Raw genomic sequence first — 19,974 nt, 5'->3', positions numbered from 1 at the left:
TCACTTAATCTCTCTGGGCCTCACTTACTTGTTAATGGTAAAGGGTTGGGTGGAATTATCTTTCTCGTCCTCAGGAGATCAGAAATGTGTGGTTCTCACCTAAGCCTCTGGGTCAACACTCAGAGGACCCACTGCCTCAAGCTCCACATCATCATGTCCTGGGGGGGCGTGTACTGGTCTCCTCGGACTGCCTTAACAAAGTGTCACATACCACGGGGCCTAAGCAACAGGCATTTATTGTCTCTCAGTCTGGAGGCGGGATGCCCTAGACCCAGGTGTGTACAGGGCCACGCTCCTTTTGAAAGCAGAGGGGTGGGATCTGCTCCAGGCCACTCTCCAAGCTTCTGGAAGGTCCTTGGCGGTGGCTGCGAAACTCCAGTCTCTACCGGGTCTTTTCCCTGTGTGTGTCTCTGTCCAAATGTCTCCTTTCATGACACCCGTCCTATTGGATGAGGGGTTCTGCTCCACTACGACCTCTCTTCACCGAGTTACATCTGCAATGACCCTATTTCCAAACAAGGTGACATTCTGAGGTCCAGGGGGGCGGGGTGTGAGGACTTCACATATGACTTTCTTGGGAGGGCGGTGAGTCTGGCATGAGGATGCGTCAAGGCGAGGGGGACAGCGGGGGCAAATACACCCCTTTAGTAAGCACGGTGCTAGGCCCCACTTGGTGACCTGGGTGTGGCCAGTGATAAAGAACTCCGGTGCAGGTCAGGGGCTCTGCGGAACTGGAGTCACCTCTGCCTTTGTCACCCGTGCCAGTCTGGGAGGATGACACCACCCCTTCCCCCACTGCTGCTCTGGCCAGAGCCCATCAGAGGAGAGAAGGCAGCCGGGGTCGAGGACGGGGTCGGGCCGGAAGCAAGAGAAGACAAGAGAGGACTGAGATGCATGCTCACTGGCTGAGGTCGCCACCCCCTCTGGAGCGCAGAACCCCCTGGCTGCCCGCTGTTGGAAACTTGAGCTGGAGTCTGGTGGAGCCTGGAGAGCGGGGAAGGTGTGCGGGGAGTGGGCTCCAGGCCTCAGTGAGAGAGAGTCCCCGGGAGCAGGGCGCCACCTCCAGGGCCCACATCCCAGGACGCATCTGACCAGCATCCCAGGCCGGCCCTGCCCTGATGTCCTGGGAGGGACGTGAGGAGATGACCGAGGCTCCCTCTCAAGTCCCTACACTAAAGAGCAGCCCCAGTGGGGAGAAGCTACAGGAAGTTTTCATTTGCTTGTTCCTCAGATGCACAATTCGTTGCTACTCCAAACGCCACTCTCGCTGAATCCAAGCTGCCCACCCCTCCCCCTTCCCCTCCCCTCGCCTCCCCATTCCACCCTTCCCCCTCCACCCCACCCCACTCCTCCCCTCAGCCCCCCTCCTCCCCCACCCTCCCACCCCGAGAAACGCACTGCTTTTCTGTCTCCATGAGGGCCATCCTGCAGGGCCTGCTCCTATCTCAGCTGTTTTAACAGTGAACCATAGAGCTGAGCAGCCACAGAAAAGTTAAAGATCTTCTAGGAGTTCGAAAACGTCGGGTACTTCCCCACATGGGTGCCTTGCATGACTTAGTGACACTCAGCCACGTTCTTTGTGCAGAAGTGGCCCAGTGTGAGATCCCCGCTGGTTTTCAGGGCCCATCGGGGACGTCGGAGAGAAAGGAGGTGACGTGTGGGCCCTATTGCCTCCAAGTGGGAGGGCGGAGATTTTGTTGTTTGCTTTTTTTGGAAAAAAGGCATATTCCTTTGAGAATGTCCTCCACCGGTTACTGGGATATCCCCGGGGGTCTGTCACACCCACCTTGTGTCCTCGGGAGACCCCAAGGACAGGGGCAGAGCTGGTGCCCTAGGGAGGGCGACGGGGGCGCACAGGGGAGGGGTCCCCGACATACCCTCCCCAGGAGACATGCATTCAGCCCGTCATGTGCTCAGCAGGGCTGCTCCGCGTCAGGGGTCCCAGGGCATCTGTGTCCCCACCGAGTGCCTTTCCCCCAGCGTCCGGAAGCCTCCCGGATGATGATAGGGTCGCGGGGCGGGTTACAGAGGGGGCATGTCGACTGCACGTGCCCTTGGCCTTCAGCCTGGCGGCCCTGAAAGGCCTAATGACATTTTAAGAATTTATTTATTCAACAAATACTGATTAAGGGCCTGCTGCAGGTAAGCCATTCTTATCCTGGACACACAGTGGACAAAATAGGAGAACAGCCTCCTCTCACTGGAGTGGACACAGGTGTGTGGGGCAGATAATCAATAACTAACTAAACTATGCCTCCCTGTGTCTGATCAACGCGGGGCCATGGCTTAGGGATGGGGACGGGGGTGCTGCCACTTTTAACTAGGACTGCGAGAAGGCCTGGCTGCAAGAGACCAGAAGACAGGGAGGGAGAGAGAGTAGGAACGTTCCGGATGGGGGAAAGAGCAGGGTCAGGGCCCCAGGGAGGCCAGCGTGTTTGAAGCCAGTGGGGTGAGTGAGGTGACTGAGAACAGCCAGGTAGGGAGTGTGGGCGAGGCCGGGGCCTATGGGCACATCAGGACCATGGTTCTTCTCTGGGTGCCCCAGGGGACACTGAGGGTTTGGGGGGAAGGGCAGATCTGAGGTCCATCTGCAGTAGATTCAGGCCTGAGAATGGACAACAAGGACAAGGACAGACCCAGCTGGGGAGAGAGAACCACAGTCCAGGGTGCGGGTAGGGCTGGGTGGGAGCAGAGAGGAGGGCAGAGGAGTCCAGTGGCCCTGTTAGGATGGCTCCAATGACCCAGCCCTACCTGCACCCTGGACTGTGGCTCTCTCTCCCCAGCTGGGTCTGTCCTTGTCCTTGTTGTCCATTCTCCGGCCTGAATCCACTGCAAATGGACCTCAGATCTGCCATGAGGGACCCTCAGAGTAGCTCCACTCTGAGCAACTTCACCATGAATATTTGGGGCCTGACTCCTGGGAAATGATGTCCTTCCAGGACACCGCATCTCTTGCTTTCAGTTGCGTCCTGTAAGAGAGGTCAAAGTGATAGCTTTACAAAATGGATTTATCATACAGTAGAAAACACTTTGTAAGTGAAAACAGATAAAGGATGTTGAAAATGCTGGAACCTTAGAATGTGTTCTGTGTTCATACAGGCTATGTGAAAGCACCATTTGAATATTTTAAAGCCTTTTTTTTTCTTTTTGTTAAAAACACACTGTCTTCAAGAATGCAGACCCCATGAATCACCTTTTTAAAAGGGGGGGGCGGTTTAAAGTTCCCATGTAGCCTACGTCATGAATAAGCTGCTACTGAAACATCCTGTGCTCTTGATAAATTTCTAAGACCTTGGCAATTGTCTTTACCATGAGAATCATACACAAATCCCACACGTGAACTGTTTGGACTTCCATTTTTAATTATTCATGAAATGTGCAGAACCATGGTCCAATGCACATTTGAGCAAACTTCGCTAATGCCCGTGGACAAATCATACTCACCTCACCAGGGGGTCGGGGTGCAAGCTCCCCTTGAATCCGTGCCTTATTAGAACCTGCTGCTGCTACACTGACAGCCAGCCCATGGTGACGGGTCCCCAGCTCCCACAACTGGGGGCCTCAGCTATGACGTCTCTACGCTCTCAACCCAAAGGGAGCTGCATTCAGCAGGTTTCTCAGATTCAAGGTTGATGTATCTGTGCTGAAGATACAGCACGGCAGAGGGGCATGTTTCAGCTTTGGTACCTGGAGGAAACTTAGCTTCTGGTATGACATCATACATGACGTGGCTTCCCTGTGGGTCCATCTGTGCAGAAGCAGGGGTAACCGCCAGGAGACTCCAACCCTTATGGGATGGAATGAAGTGAGATTACTAACACTGATGGTCTGAAATTAAAAGGAAAAATATCAGGAAGCCAAGACGGACATAAATATGAACAGGTCACCCACATAAGAGGAAAATGTTCAAACTTATTAACTAGCAAAGAGATGTGAGTTACAATGGCACACATCCAATTGCCTTTGGAAGATATTTATTAGCACTAATTATTGTCAGGCATTCTTCCAGACTCTGAGGATACAGAGATCTATGAGATAAGGGTCTGTTCACCAAGGATCCTACTCCAGTTGAGAGGGATGGACAAACAAACACACAAGACCCCAGGGAATGATGAGTGATGGAGATAAAGCAGAGAAAGGTGTCCAGAGAGGTGGTCTTGGGTAGCAGGCTGGAGTTTAGCAGGGATCAGACCAAAATCAGCTAAGGGAGTGTCTAGGCAGAGGGAGTGCAGGTGGTCTTGGCAGGGTCTTCTGCAAATTCAAAGACAGGGGGAGGTGGTATTGTGGTAGCAGAGTGAGGTGGGGATGATAAGGTGAGGGAGAGTAACAGGTGATAAGACCAGAGAGGAAGCGGGGCCAGGTCTCCACAATCAGGGAGATGGGAAGTCCCGCCAATGGGATTCCACGTTGTAGTTACAATATGGATATATTTTAAAGTAAAAATGACAGAATATTTTTCTTGAGTTACACATTGAGTGAAAGAGAGAGAGAGAGAGAGAGGAAGGATCTAATTATGACTCTAAGATCTTAGTTAAAACAAATTGAAGAATGTAGTTGTAATTTACCAGGATGGGGAAAACTATGGGAGAAGAATGTTTGGGGATAAAGATTGAGTTCCTTTTAAAACATTAAGATTGAGATGCTTCTTGAACATATAAGTGGTAATATTGAGAATGTAGCTGGACTTACAGGACTGTAGTTCAGGAGAGAGGTCTGGATTGGAGGGATAATTTGTGAATCATCCGTGTATAGGTGGAATTTTTAAATGACAGTTGAGTGTTATCCTCTAAGTAGTGCAAGTAAAAGAAACACTCAGTGAGGTAGAAGAACTAGGAGTAACTTTTTAAGAGCCAGTGAAGGAGATTTTATTTTTTTTTGAAAGAGCAGTTGATCACGTGTCAACTACTATTAATAGCTCAGATAAGCTGAGATCAGAGAATAGCCCACTGGTTTATGTTCTGGGCTGAATTGTGTTCCCTCCAAATTGATATGTTGAAGTTAAACCACTGGTATCTCAGAATATGACTGTATTTGGAGATAAGGCATTTAGAAAGGTAATTAAGGTAAAATGAGGTCACATAGGTGGGGCCCTAATCCAATATGACTGGTGTCCTTATAAGAATAGGAGATTAGGACACAGACACAGGGAGAAGATGGCCATCTACATGCCAAGGGGAGAGGCCTCAGAAGAAACCAGTCCTCCTGACATCTTGGACTTCCAGCCTCCAGAACTGTGAGAAAATAAATTACTGTTGTTTAGGCCACCAAGTCTGTGTCACTTTATCACAGCAGCTCTGACAAAGGAATACTCACTTGTCATATGAGGTGACTCGGCACAATGTTTGTGGCAGACTTTGCTGGTTAGCAGACCAATATTGATTCCTCCTGTCTCTACTGAACTGATCACATTTGGGTGACCATGTACCTGACTCTGAAGGATGGTCCGTGATGGTCCTTTCCTCTTTGCCAGTGATTTAGTCCAGGGACCAAGTTCTGTTAAGAGATGTAAGAGGACATATGCTAGGGCTTCTGGAAAAGGGCCTCCCCCTCGACAATGGAGAGATGCATGAGTAGATGGTCCTGATGCTGCCTCCTCCTTGCTTCCTCCTCCGGGTTCTGACAGCCAAGGACTAAAACTAGAAATTAACAACAAAAAGTGCCTCCATCCCGACCCATTCAGAGTCAAACAACCCACATCCAATTCACAAGTTAAAGAAATCACAGTGGAGTTATGACCATACACGTAAAAATATAAATATTATAAAAGGACAGCAAATCAAATTTAACAGAAAAAGGCAGAAAAATAAAAAGCAACACTCTTTAGGGGAAGAGAACATAATTCAGAAGCCCTACAATAAATCATACACTAACTCCAGCACATGTTAAAAAATTATATATATAATCAAAAAGTAAGAAAAAATGGCAAAGAACCAAGAGATAAAATATTCAATAGAAGCAAATAAGAGATAAATCAAATATTGTCATTAGTGGTAAAGACTTCAAAATAAGTATGACTAATTGGACAAATGGACAAACAACACTGAGCAAATTATAATCGATAAGCATTCTAGAAATACAAACTGCAATATATATATATATTTTTTTAAAAAGTATATTGAGTTAGTTTTAAAATTAAAGCAGAAGATAGAATTTATAAACTTGAAAATAATCCAGAATATAGTATTTGGGATCGATTTTAAAGATAAGAAAGAATGGAAACAACAGAACAGAGCATGAGAGAAATATGAGTGAAGATGTGAATGAGAGAATGAAACAGAAGCAATATTGAAAAGTAATTACCCAGAACTTTCCAAATGATAAGACATCAACTCACAAACAACTAATGAGCTTACAACTCAGCAAATTCAAAGCACAATGCAGAGATAACTGCAATTAATCACATCATTGTCTGATTGTTTAAAACCAAAGATAAAGGGGAATATTAAAAGCACCAGGGGTGGGGTGGGCATCCATTAACTTCAGGGGAAGAGGAGGGATGACCACCTGAAGCTCTGAAATTCTATCCTCAGTAAAAATATTGCTCCAACATTACAGGAAAATAAAGATTTTTTCGACAAAGGCTGAGAGTATTTGTTTCCATCAGATTTCACACTATTGAAAATGTGAAAGGGCCTTGTTCAGGAGCAAAGACAAGGATTCCAGAAGAAAGCAGAGAACTGGGGAAAAAGAAAGGTCATTGAAAAAGAAAAATGTATCAATAACTTTATAATATATTGTCTTTAAAACAAAAATAATAACTGTGAGGGCCTTATAACCTGTATAGAAATAAAACATATGACAATATGTGAAAGAAGAATTGGTGTAAAATCAAGTTAAATTGCTCTTAGAGGTTTCATTGTTTGGGATATAGAAAAGTGCCAACTTAAAAAAGTTAGTGATAGGTAAGGATCCATGTTTTTTTAATTTTTGAGATGACTACAAAGTGATAATAAACATAAAATAAAAAGTCTACTGGAGCAGATAAAATGAAATAATATATTGAATTAATTAAAACAAAGAAGTTTAATGGTGTATATAAAAGTAATATGTAATTAACAAGTAGCATTTATATTTGCATGGTTTGGCATGTGAAAATCTATCAATCTAGTTCACCCAGATTAATATATTTAAAGAGAACAAATAAAACATGTTATCTCATTAGAGAGAGAAAAAAATATAAAATTCAACACTCATTCAAGAAAAATTCTTAGAGAACTAGGAAGACATCTTTATTATGATAAAGCTATCCGCTAAAGGCTGCATACTCCTTAGCAATGGGAGATTAGAAGCATTTTTATTAAATCAGGAAGAAATCAAGGTTGCCTCTCATCACTCTCTTCTATTTAACATTGTTTTTACAATCCCCAATTCAAAGACATTATATATTTAAAAAAGAAGTATGATGAATAGGCATTGGTAAGGCTGAGACACTATTTTCCTTGTTTCTAGAAGACATGATTATCTATACTGAAAATCCCACAAAATCAACTAACTCTTGCTCACTATAAACTATTCATCAGGATTTCAGGATAGAAAACAATATAATACCAATAACAAGAAAAACAGCCATATTCACTTCCTCCAAACTCACCATACACACGAAGGTAAAGATACAACTTGTACAACAGCTACAAAAATTCTAAGACTAAATCTATGAAAATAGGACTAGGAAATTCATGGGAGAAATTATTTTAAAAAAATATTGAAGTCTTTTTAAATATAACAACTTAGAAGTACCCTCACCCCACGTGTGTGAGTTCTGTATGAAGAAAGTTGAAAGCTTTACTGGCAGGAAACATCATGATAAATGAGGAGGGGTCTTTGCTGTTTCTGATTTGGGGAGGGAGGGACTGGGTGGGAGTGTCCTCACACTGCCTGCCCCATGCGTCAGCTCCGCCTCTGTTCATTGTGAAACCCAGGCCAGTTGCCTAACCTCCTCTGCCTCAGCGTTCTCTTCTAGAAAATGCTGACAACAGCACTGATGCGATCAAAGTACAAGGATACATAAAGCGCACTTGCTTTGTTTCTCACCACGCAGAAGAGCCCCAGAAATGTGAGCTGCCCTCTCCCACACTTGCCCAGACGTAAGGTTGGTCCCCAGCCCAGGTTTTCACCAAGACACAAAATGTTCTATACTTCAGCTGGAACATAACAACAAGAATTGACAACAAAATGTTTAAAAATGAGGATGCAACTAGAGATCGTCATACTAAGTGAACTGAGTCAGGAAGAGAAAGACAAATACCACGTGATATCACTTATATGTGGAATCTAAAATATCACACAGATTAACTTATCTACGAAAGAGAAACAGACTCAAAGACATAGAGAACAGACTTGTGGTTGCCAAGGGGGAGGGGGAAGGGATGGATTGGAAGTTTGGGGTTAACAGAGGAAAACTATTATATAGAGAATTGATCAACAACAAGGACCTACTGCATAGCACAGGGAACTATATTCAGTATCCTATGATAAACCATAATGGAAAAGAAATTTTTTAAAAAATGTAAAAAAATGAGAGTGACAAAAGGGGTCTAGTCACTCTCAATATGAGATGACGTTGTCCACTGACCAGTACTCGCCCCCAAGCCGACGGTCAGAAGAAGAGAACAGGCTCCTTGAAGCTGACCCTACTCTGGTTCAGTACTTGTTCTGTGGCCATAAATGCAACTAACAGAATAAGGAGGGACACATTATTCAGAAAATAAATTCCCAAAATAAGTATTTGAAAAAAATGACAGAAACTCAAATTATATCCTTTGAAAAATATTCTTCAAGTGGGTTAAGAAATTACTATACAGAATAAACGTTTTTTTTCTTTATCTGATCTGAGGAATGAGACATTTCAAGCACATTTAGCAGTGGAAAATCTCCATTGCAATGGAAGGTTATGATATTAAAAATATCCTAAATGGAGAAAAAAAATTATTTTTACAAATCCATTTTTTAAGTGAATTTGTAATCCATGTCTCAGATTATTATTCTTAAAGCATAATTTCTACTAAAAAATCAATGGAAAAAAAAGACAAACATGAAAATATAAGATTAGAAACAAAAATAATCCAAGTTAGGAAATGATTTTCCAACATTATCACATCCAGATAAAATGCAAGTTAAAGCTTTGCCTGGTCAGCCAGGTTTCAGCAGGCAATGCTGAGTCCTGTCCATGATGCCCCGGGCCACCTCTGTCTGAGTTTCAGCAGGATTTTCAATCTGGCACACATTTTCCATACAGCAGTTTGACAATGTGTAGTAAGAGCTTTTGCACGTCCACAATTTCAGCCCTGCAATTCCACTGGAGGAATGTCTCCTAAGAAAAGACTCAGGGATGCAGTCAGCAGTCTCAGCTGAGGTCATGGTCTCAGCCTTGTTTGTAGGAGTGAAAAATGCACCTATGCAAATGTCCGGGACAGAGAAATGTAAACATGGGAGAGTGTATTAGGGAAAGGTAGGTACCCATAACAACTGCAGTTTTCACGTGCTAGAGAGACATCTATGCATTACAAATATTAAGAAGAAGTGTTTCAAACATGAATCATGATTACTTCTGAGAGAGATTCTTCCACTTTACAAGATAGTATAATAATTTTATAATTGAATAAACATCATTACAATAGCTTAAATTAACTTTAAAAATACACATTGTGACCATTTAAAACCGTACCTGTGGGGAGGGAAGGAGAGAGACAGGCACCCAGTAAATGAAATTGAACAAGCATGGTCTCCCCAGGAAGTCCTCCCAGTAAGGGCACCCCTCCCCCCAGGAAGCCCCAGAAGGCAGATGTCCAGTGGTCTCCCAGAACGGCCCCACCTCCTCCCTGAGCCTCTTCTTAGGGTCTCCACCATAAGCTCAGGAGAAAGACAGGACTGCAGTCTTCCTTTGTCACCTTTTCAGAGGCTGAACCTTTGGGGCAGGGGACATCAGTTAAAGATCAGGGGCTTAGCAAGAGGCTGGGGATTGCCCTGCAGTTGGCTGACCTTGCCTGCTGCACCAAAGCCCCATGTCTATCTTTATTGATTAGCTTCTATTAATCACCCTGCAGGATTGGCAGGCACGTTGCAGGGCTGGCTGAGAGACTGTGGCCAGAGGTGTTAGGGAAACAGTCAGCATCCCTGACTGAGGCCCTGAGTCATTACTAAAGAGCCCGTGGTGTTTTTGTAACTTGGGGGCCTGGGCCACGGCTTACTTCAGCTTGATAATTATTGAACTGACCCTTGCAATATTCAAAGAACGATCACTTCCTTTCTAAGATCTGACTTTTGCCTGGCTCTCCTCGGAGCAGATTCCCAACCCTGGGAGTGTCTTGTTGTGGAGTCTGTGTCCCAGGAGCCCCCTGCACACCAGAGGCAGGAAGGATGAGGCTGTGAATTAGAGAGTTGAATTAGGCTCCAGTCTTCTGCCTTCAGGTGAGGAGGACCTGCAGCCCCCATGGTCCTGGGAGCGCGTGAAATCTCCGTGAGACAACAAAGTAAAGAAATATGCAGCGGCTAAATCAGGGCACTGCACTCAGCTAACCTAAGAGAATTGTCTGATATTCTGCAATGCAATGAAATGCGACTTTGGTAAATCTGTTAGAAACAACAATACACAAATGAAGCAGTAAAATTTCCAGGAACATCATGAGGTGGTCACATAGATGTATGGAAACCGAAAGGCATAGTAAACACATTTGCTCTGTAGAGATGCAAAGGGAGGGAGAGAGATGGGAAACATCCTTAAATGAAGGGATTTGAGGCCTTAAAGTAAGTGAGAGGGATGAATAGCTGTCTGTTTATGCCTCAAATAACAAAGCGTTAAAAATATTGATTTGCCTTTCTGTCTCAAATTTGTGTTGTTGTTGTTCTTTTACTCTTTGCTCGTAATAACTATTTCACAATGAGCTACTGTCAAGACAGAAAACTCAGAAGGTCAAGATCTGAGCAGGTTGTCTGGGTTCTAAAACTGCATAAAGGTAACCTGGGAAGTTGTTAAAATGCAGGTTCTGAGGCCCTGGACCAGACTTACTAACTCAGAATCTGGATGCGGGATGTGAGAATCAGGATTTTTATCACAGTTCCTGGATAAGAAATACTGATAAGAACAGATCATATCACACTTAGGCAGATTTGGTTATGGTAAATGATAGTAATGTTAACTTTTTCAAAATTTATGTAACCATTTACCTAATTTATTTAAAGACTATTTGAAAAAAATGGATAATTAAATAATACTGAAGTAAGCATCATGCCTCTCTGGGCTATTGGAAGGAATCCACTAGCATTGTATACATAGGTGATGTGCCTAGAATGGGGTCTGGTACCAAGTAAATGCTCAATAAATTAGCTTTAAGTGAAAAGCTCTGATGTAATAGCAAGAATATAAACACTGGAATCAGACTTGTGTGCTTTACAATTCTTGCACAGGATAGTCAATCATTTTGCAACGCCATTATTATTATTATCACAATTATTGTTATTCTTCTTTTCCATTCCCACTGCTGCTACCCAATTTAAAGTCTTACCATCTCTCACATGGTCTCTCGTTGTGACCTTTCTTGATCTCACCTGCCTCCTGTTCCTCTCTAGGCTCTGGAGTTCTACACATGCTAAACTAGGGGGTTTGTGCAAAATGCTAAGGTAACCTAAACTCTCCCTATGGCATTTGTCATAATTCTCACTTGTGCTAACATTTCATCTTTGTGCACAGGATGAAGATTAATCATTGCAATAAAAAATAGGGATTTATCTACCTTTTCAAATATTCACGTATCAGACCTTCAGCTTCAGACAGTTGTCCTCTGACAGTACAGTCTTCCAGCTGCAAGTTTGGATCAAATAACGTTGACTTCCAAAAGAAATGCCCCTTCTTCTCCAAGACCTCCCCACATCAAGGTCTTCCTCAGCTTGACTTTCCTCTGAAGCTGTCCCAGGATCAAACCGTCCTTGCTTTCTCCCTTTATTGGCCATTAATCTGTAATACATCTGCATGACAGACATTTTATTTTTTAAGTGAACTACCCTTTCTTATATTACTCTCCTTATTCCTTCTACATCTGTTCCCCATCTATGATAGGGCCTGTCTCCTTTTTTCACATTTTCTATGTCATCTCTACTAGAACTTGACACACAGTAGCTGCTTAATATATAATATAATGTTGCCAAGAACTCAGTTTGTTCCTGGCACTAAGACTCAAATCAACCTCATGAGTTGGGTGCTATTATTATTCCCATTTATAGATGAGGAAACTGAGGCAAATAAAACTTAAGTAGCTTGCCTAAAGTCTCAAAGCAATAAAGAGTGAAACTGGGGTTCCAAACCGGGAGTTTGACTACCCAGTATTTAACCTCCTTCTGTTCATCAAATTATCAATCATCTTGAGTTGATCTGTGGCAAATCCTCTTCTTGCTGTGAGAAGAGCCCACAAGGGGCCCAGCCCCAGGAGAGCATGAGCTTGGAGGTCCCCCATAATACTGACTGGACAGGGACCTGCTCCCTTGTAACTCTCAGCATATCTCCCATGCCTAGCCAATTAGTACTGAAGCAGAATGAAGCACCAGGACAAAATGTGGGACCTGGGTCCCATTTGCACAGTTTGCCTGTGTAGGAAGAAATGGCATCCAATGTCCCATCATCACCTGAGAAACTACTGGAAGTCACAGAATCATCCTATGAATAACATTCAAAGGCCTTGGGTCCCACAGGCAAACAGGCCCAGCAAGATGAACCAACCCTGTTGTCTTGCCCTCATGGGCTCTGGGTTAGAGATGCCTGGAGGTATCCTTGGCAACCAAATCAAACTGCTCCTGCACTGTACACTTTCCTGTTGAGAACTTGGAGCTTGAGCCAGGTTCCTCTCCCCTCCCCAAAAGGACTCTGAGGGAATGAGGAACTAAGTTTCCAAATGTCCTGCTCATTAAGATACTTGAACATTTCCTGCGGACAGATAGGGAATCCCTGAGCTGGCCTGAAACCCTAGACCCAGGGGCCATGTAGAGTTGCACGGTGTTTATGGGACAAAGGGCAGATTATGTTTCAATTAGATACTAAAGTCTCAATAAAACTCACAAGAAAGCTAAATCATCATCACAAACAAAATGAAAGTAGCCTGGGTTCATATTGTAGCTACACGGATATGTCATCATTAAAAAACAATCCATAAGCTTCTGACATTTTTGATGCACTCCTTGCTGTAGAGATACTTAGATGTGCTTCAGTACTCATTCCTGTTGACCAGTTTGTTTAGACTTTAAGCTGCAGCCCCATGTGAAATCCTCCAGATGCTTGCGTTTGTCTGTCGGTTGGAGGTGGCTTGCCTCCAAATGCCTCTGACCTCTTCTGCAGTCGGACCTCAACTCTATTTTGTAGCTTTTTCCTCAGCTGAACCCCTTACCAACCCTCTGGTTCAGCCACATTGAATGAGGCCACCAGCAGTTGGTGTATTGGCATGGCAGGCTCTAACCCTGCCTGGAAAGCATGCATCCCAATCTGTGTCCCTAAAAACACTCCAAGGCTCAACTCAAACGCCACCATCTTTAAAAAGCCTTACTCCTTCCTGGCTCCCAAGGGAGTGTGTCCTTTCTCTGAATGTCCACCACTCTCAGGTCAAGAGGAAGTTGGTGTGGTGAGGAGGAAGGACTCTGGAGCCAGGCAGCTTGATTCTCAGCCCGGTTCTGCCACTTCCTGCCTGGTGTGATCCTGGACACACCACCTCACCTCAGCTTCCCCGACGTGAAACAGAGCATCATAATGCCATCTCACAATGTTATAAAGCATATATAAAACATATATATAGCTCCTAGATCAGATTGTTTGTTACTGTTATGAGGCTCTTTTCCTGTCTTCCTCCTGCACACGTGCCCGCACTCCCATAACTCTCCAGAGGTCTAAAGTTTCAAGAAGCCTCTTACCCACATGTCACCTTGATACCTAGTGTGATGTCTTGAATATTATAGTCAGTGAATATGTAGAAATATGCATGATTTCTATGAGAATACAATCTTTCTACAAGAAGTAACCTGGTCTAGATTTAGATAGATAATATCTGAATGAACTTGACCTCCACAACAATGACCTAGATTGTTCCTAGCATCTCATACCCCACCAAGCAAAAGCCTCTTTGTTTACAATATTTTGTTATTTTGTTCTCTGCACATCAGTCAGGAATGTTTGAGCCCAGAGTGAACACAAAAATGTGCATGGTGAAATGTATAGGTATAGAATTGAGCTCGGTTTATCCTTCTAAGCACTGCATTTGTTTCCATAATTTAGGTAAATGCTATGGTTAATAGTTAACTAGGCTAGCTTCAACAAGGATCACAAAATTCACCTACCTTTACAATACAAATTGTACTAATTGGTTTTTTTTCTATTTACTACTCCTATTTTAAAACAAAGCACGGTCTATTTGGGCTTTGCCTCTCAATTTTTCTTGATCTTCACTAGGTGATAAATGCACCGTAGTAACAACATTAAAAAAAAAAAACCTATTCTATTCAGGGAGATGCAGGATGCTCTGTAGATGGGTGGATTGCATCTCTTTTACATTTTCAGAAATAAACCCAGAAAATCTTAATTGCCATGATAATCTAGTCAGCATTTATTTTAAAGACATAGCATAATAAAAAATGTTAATCAGAAAATAAACAAGTATATAAAAGAACTGTAATAACCTTTTCCACTAAAGAGATAATTCCATTTTCTACTTTCACAATTTTGATGTTTTTCTTAACAGTATGTGATTAAAAATATTTATATGTTCAGATGTCTGATTATAAGTTTCTGGATAATTTAAAAACAGATTGTTAGAACTACTACTTTCCAATAGAAGGGTAAAAACACACAAACTATCTGAGAACATAAAAACAATGATCTATATTCTTACGTTATTTCTAAAATATTTGGCAAGATTAGAAATCATCATTATTTCTGATAGTACAGAATCTGTTTTTGATTTCATAATTGTTATTTACCAAAAGCAATTCAGAGTGGGTAAACACAATGAAAAAATACACAGTAATTAATTTTTCCAAGCAACATCCTGGATAGAACCAGGTCAGGCAAAATGCCAGATAACAGAGAACCTTCAATAACCTACAGCACAAATGTATTTGAAATACAAAAGCGGTTCACGCTCTCTATTCAAACGGCTGTCAGTGGTGCTGGCACCTGGGCTGTAAACACCCAGGGTCAGTTACTCTTACCCAGAATTAACTCAGATGGGAAACTAGCTGCCTGGCTAATTCCCTCTAATTGAATGTTGTTTAATCACATCGTTTCCCGGACCAGAATTCTTAAACTTACTATTTTTTTTCTTTCTGTTCCTAACTTGTTTGCCCTCACTAATTAAAGAAATGTGCCGTGTTTGAAAACAAACAAAAAATAATTGGATATGCTGGTAGGAAAATTGCCCAAGAGATCATGCCAAAAACGTGTGGGTGATTCAGAACAAGCAGTTCCCCTCCTTTTTTGGTTTCAATAGCTATTTTAAGTTGCCGGCTGAATAGGCACAACTTGGCAGAGCAGCTAAGAATAGACGTCCACCCGTCCCTCTGAAATGCAGGGGAGGCTGGCTCGGAACCTCCCGATTCCTCTGGGCTTCTGCAGAGATTGATCTAAGGAGAGCGCTGTCACTTAAGACCCAACTTTCATTCCACGCTGTCTGCAGTTAGCAGCGGAGAAAGTTTAATTCTGAACTGTGAAAAGATTCAATAAGTCACCACAAATCACCCCGGCTGAAGCCCAAACTGAGTAATTTACACAGCACTTTGTGATCTTCAAACAGTTTGCAGTGGGCAATTATTCATGCCCGACATGGGGCCGCTGGGTCCAAGCTCCCTGTTTGTTCTAAGGCCGAGGAGAGGTGTTTGAAAACCGCAAGGGACGACCAGGGGCCCAGAGATCACGGCTAATGTGACACCCCCAGGCCTAATCTTCTTAGAGCACTGGGATAAAATAAGTATCCATTACAAAATCGCCCTTCATCCTGCCCCCTTCTGAGCCCGGCCACTCTGATAGTCAGCTCGGAGACAATTGTGCGATTCTAGACTTAATCAGGTATTAGGCGCTGAGGCAGGAGGAGAGGGGCTAATCTCCATATTTAGTCCATCTGTACTGGTGGACCTGACTTGCCTGGCCCCGATAGATCAAAAGGAATTGGCAAAAATCAGATTAAGGCTGGAGAAAGGGGGGAGTTTCGAGCCGTGGAACAGGCACATTTTTTCTCCCTGCCTTGGATGTGTGTACATTTATTAAGACCGTGCGGTTAATCCCACGAGCTTTCAATGCATTGTGCTTGCCTTTTCTTCTCCTGCGCCTTCTTTCAATCAAAAAAAAAAGCCATTAAAGTGAAATATTGTATTAATTATCAAAATATGAGCCCTGCACATCGAGGGCTGGTGGAGTTGCCCGGTTTAGAGAAGTCCAACGATTTGGGTGTGCGATACAGCCTGTGGGCTCGCTCGTCCGCCCGGGAAGGGACACAGGCCTGGCATTTTCTGGGACCGAGACACACGGCGGAGCAGTGTGAAGTCAGCGGAAGAGAAGATGCTAATTATTAACACAGGCTGCCACGGAGCCGGGCTGGCGGTGGGGCAGGTGTAAGCGCAGCTCTGCGACATCTGATCTCCTGGCGTCACCACCTTGCTGCAGATCTCTGAGACGGAGCCCGGGAAACATATGGGATTCACCAATTAAACTGGCTCCTGTTTCCTCCTTTAAAACGTGCTGCCACGTTAGACACAGTCGGTTAGTTTCTTCCCTGCTCCTCCGTGTGGTTTTGTCTGCAATACCATCTTGCCTCTGTGGTCCCCGCCGCTGCCTCTACCCACGGGTGCTTCCAACCCAGGTCGTGTGGACAGATGGATAAGGAGGGTGAAGGATTCACACTCTCGCCGCTGTTGGCTGTCACCCGCTGTTTGTAAACAGTGACATGTGGCCACCAGCCGTGTCCTTCAAGCGCCGATAAGTTAAACGTGCAGGCGGGCAACCTTGAGCTGGCCCCCATCTCATGATGGACAGTGCACAGCTCGGCCTGTCCCAGGCGGGGATGGAGAGAACTTGCTGCGAGAAAGGAAACGTGGTCAAAGGAGCGCGGGCTCCTCTCCTGGAAGACTGACAAAGTCCCTTCTTTTTCAGGAAGCCCCACGCAGTGCCAGAAGAGAGCCGCATGGCCGCTGGATTTTGGCAGTTGAGTCACCTCATTAGAGTGGATTAAGTCGTGATGCTGAGAAGGATAAAAGGTGAACAGCAGAGCGAGAGGACCGCAGCCGCGGCAGCGCCGAGTGTCATCTGGGGCCGATGTGTCACCGACTCTCACCCATGTGGTTCACACTTTCAATTTCCTTCTGCAGGAACCGGGTGGTAATTGCAGAGGCTGGTGCTGGAGCCGCGCGTCGGGGGCCTCCCATCCTTCGTCACCTCCTCTTGATGCTCGAATCCAGATAGGTTCAAAGGCAAAGGTCCAGAGCCTGCGGATTCCCCCCGGGACCTGGGGAGGAGGTGATGCCGTTCAAAAATGAACAAATAAGAAACGCACCACGTTTGCAGGATGGCAATTAAATTAGCCACCTCTGTCTGAGCCTGGCTCACTCTCCAGCGTGTGGCAGTGAGTCACACTGGCGAATCCCTGCCTTTGATTCTGCCTCACAAGACTTAAAAACACAACACAAGGACAAACTCAGGTGTCCCCTGGCGTTCTGCCTCGGCCGCACGTGTGTTTCTGCAGGTGCGTCTTTATCAACTGGGGCCGCGTCTGCGTTCCTCCCAGACGCGGTGCCATGTTGCAGTTTCCCCGTCGATCTGGCTGTGCCTTTCTTCTGCTCAAATTATAGGAAATAAAGAAAACCAACTCCAGATGTAAGTGATTTTATGAGCAAGGGGTTAAGGAGTTCAAGAGGATTTTAGATTGTTGGGAAGACAGAATTGCATGGGGCGAAGCCGATCTGTGGTCAGGAAGGAAGGAAAGGACAGGAACAAAGCAGATCAGATAAACACTTGGAATAAAAATACGGAATTGTCAGACAGCTCTCCTGACTTTCCCATATTTCCCTATCTCCAGCTGTCAAGGGGATCTTTTTTTTAAAGTGGAGGGGGGCTGGGGTGGGGGCTTGCATTTCTTGGGAAGATTAGTGAGAAAAAACTCTAAGAGCTCTGAGCTGCACACACGAGGGTTGGTACGTAATTGTGACTTCTCATCTTTTGGGGCTTCAGGACAGGCAGAGGGTCACCCTCAAGGCACCTGATTTCATGATGCTGCTTCTGAATCACCAAGTCTGGCCAATGCCGGAGAGACGCAGGGCAGAGCCCGCAAAGATGGCATCGCTAGCATTGGGAGAATGTTCCTGAAAGGTGGAGTCTTTGGTCATCAACACACCCGGGCATTTTTGTAAAAAATAAATGAGATTTTGATGTGGATTGAATAAATACACTGTATTGTTAGTAATTTGACATCCACAGCCTAAATAGAGAATTTCTACTTAGACCAGGCACCCTTTTTAATCCTCAGCACAGTTTAGCACAGAGAGCTGGCTTCCTTATAGTGTGTGTGTGTGTGTGTGTGTGTGTGTGTGTGTGTGTGTAAGGCTGCCATCCATCCTACCCCAGGGACAGCGAGCCTTTCAGTGACGATTCTGGAATGCACAGCCTCCAACCTAAGGAAATGCTGCATGCATCCAGACCCTTGTGCCGGCCAGTCAGATGCTCATCCAGGGCCTCAACATCCTCTCTCTCTAAGCCGATTTTGAAGGCCCAGCCCAAGCCAGTGAACACAGTGTCCTGAGATGAAGCCAGTCCCCAGGAGAGGGAGGCAACCCAGCATGCTCACTCTAGGAAGGGACCTTGAGAACACAGAACGGAACACGTGAATGGCTGGCTGGAGGTGCCTGGCTTGCTGGTGGAGCCACTGTAACAGAAGCACCACTCCACCCCCGAGGCCCAGAGATGGGGGGACAAGAGACCCTGTTGTGCAACGGTTTACCTCTCGCACCCTTCTGATATGGGAAGCAGGGGCCCAGCAGTTGGAATATCTTCTCTGATTAACTGCTAGACGGCCTCCAGCAAATGCAGACGCTTAGACATCAAACCAGCATCAGCTCAGAAGCAGAATTTCTTCCCTGTTTCCTGTGATGGACCCAAGTCCAGCTCTGGCCTCGCTTCCCGGTCTTTTTTTCCCCTCTTTAATCAAATTCCTTGGCAATGGATAACCAAGGAGACAATGGAGATGGAGCCCACCAGATTCCAACACCATTTCTGTTCCATCATCTTGATTATTAGGCTTGTTCTATACCTTAAACCCAAGGATTCTGCTAATGATACATCAGAGAGGCCTGAAGGAGACAGGGCACCTTGAACTGTCCATGTTTTGGAGGCCAAGCCCTTGCCTTCCACGAGCAGGGCCATTGAACTGGAGGACCTTTGCCTCAGCAAGTCCAGGTCCCCTAGTTTGTGATGGCTCAGCTCAGCCCCACTGCAGGACACGGGAAACCAGGGGCCTGCACTGAGATGGTGATGGGTCCCAGGGAGGTGACACTGGGTGATGTGGTGATGGGTCCCAGGGAGGTGGCACTAGGTGACATGGTGATGGGTCCTAGGGAGGTGGCGTCCTGCTGTAACAACACCTGTGCCTTGAGTTCTACGGGGAAACTACACCCTGTGCCTTAGTCTGACCATAACATTGGAGGAGATATCCGGGTGCATACAAAAAAATGAAGTGCAAACATAGCATTGGTCAACTATAAGCTTTATTTCTTAATATGATCAATTTAAAAGATTTAGTGATAATTCTCCAATAGATAAAAATGATATAATTAATGTGTGAATACATGAATTCTCATCTGTATAACCAAGGTAATGATATAAATCAAAGGATGATGTAATGTAACAATGTGAAATATACAGAAATGTGTAGAAAGACACACACGTTAATATAATAATGCTGTATATTTATTGAATAAACTCATTATTCCTATTCAGGGGATCCAGGATACTTTAAGAGTTTT

The sequence above is a fragment of the Mesoplodon bidens genome (genome assembly GCF_964165515.1).
Source record: "Mesoplodon bidens genome assembly, chromosome: 4".
NCBI lineage: Eukaryota > Metazoa > Chordata > Mammalia > Artiodactyla > Ziphiidae > Mesoplodon > Mesoplodon bidens.
This window is presented reverse-complemented; position numbering follows the sequence as displayed.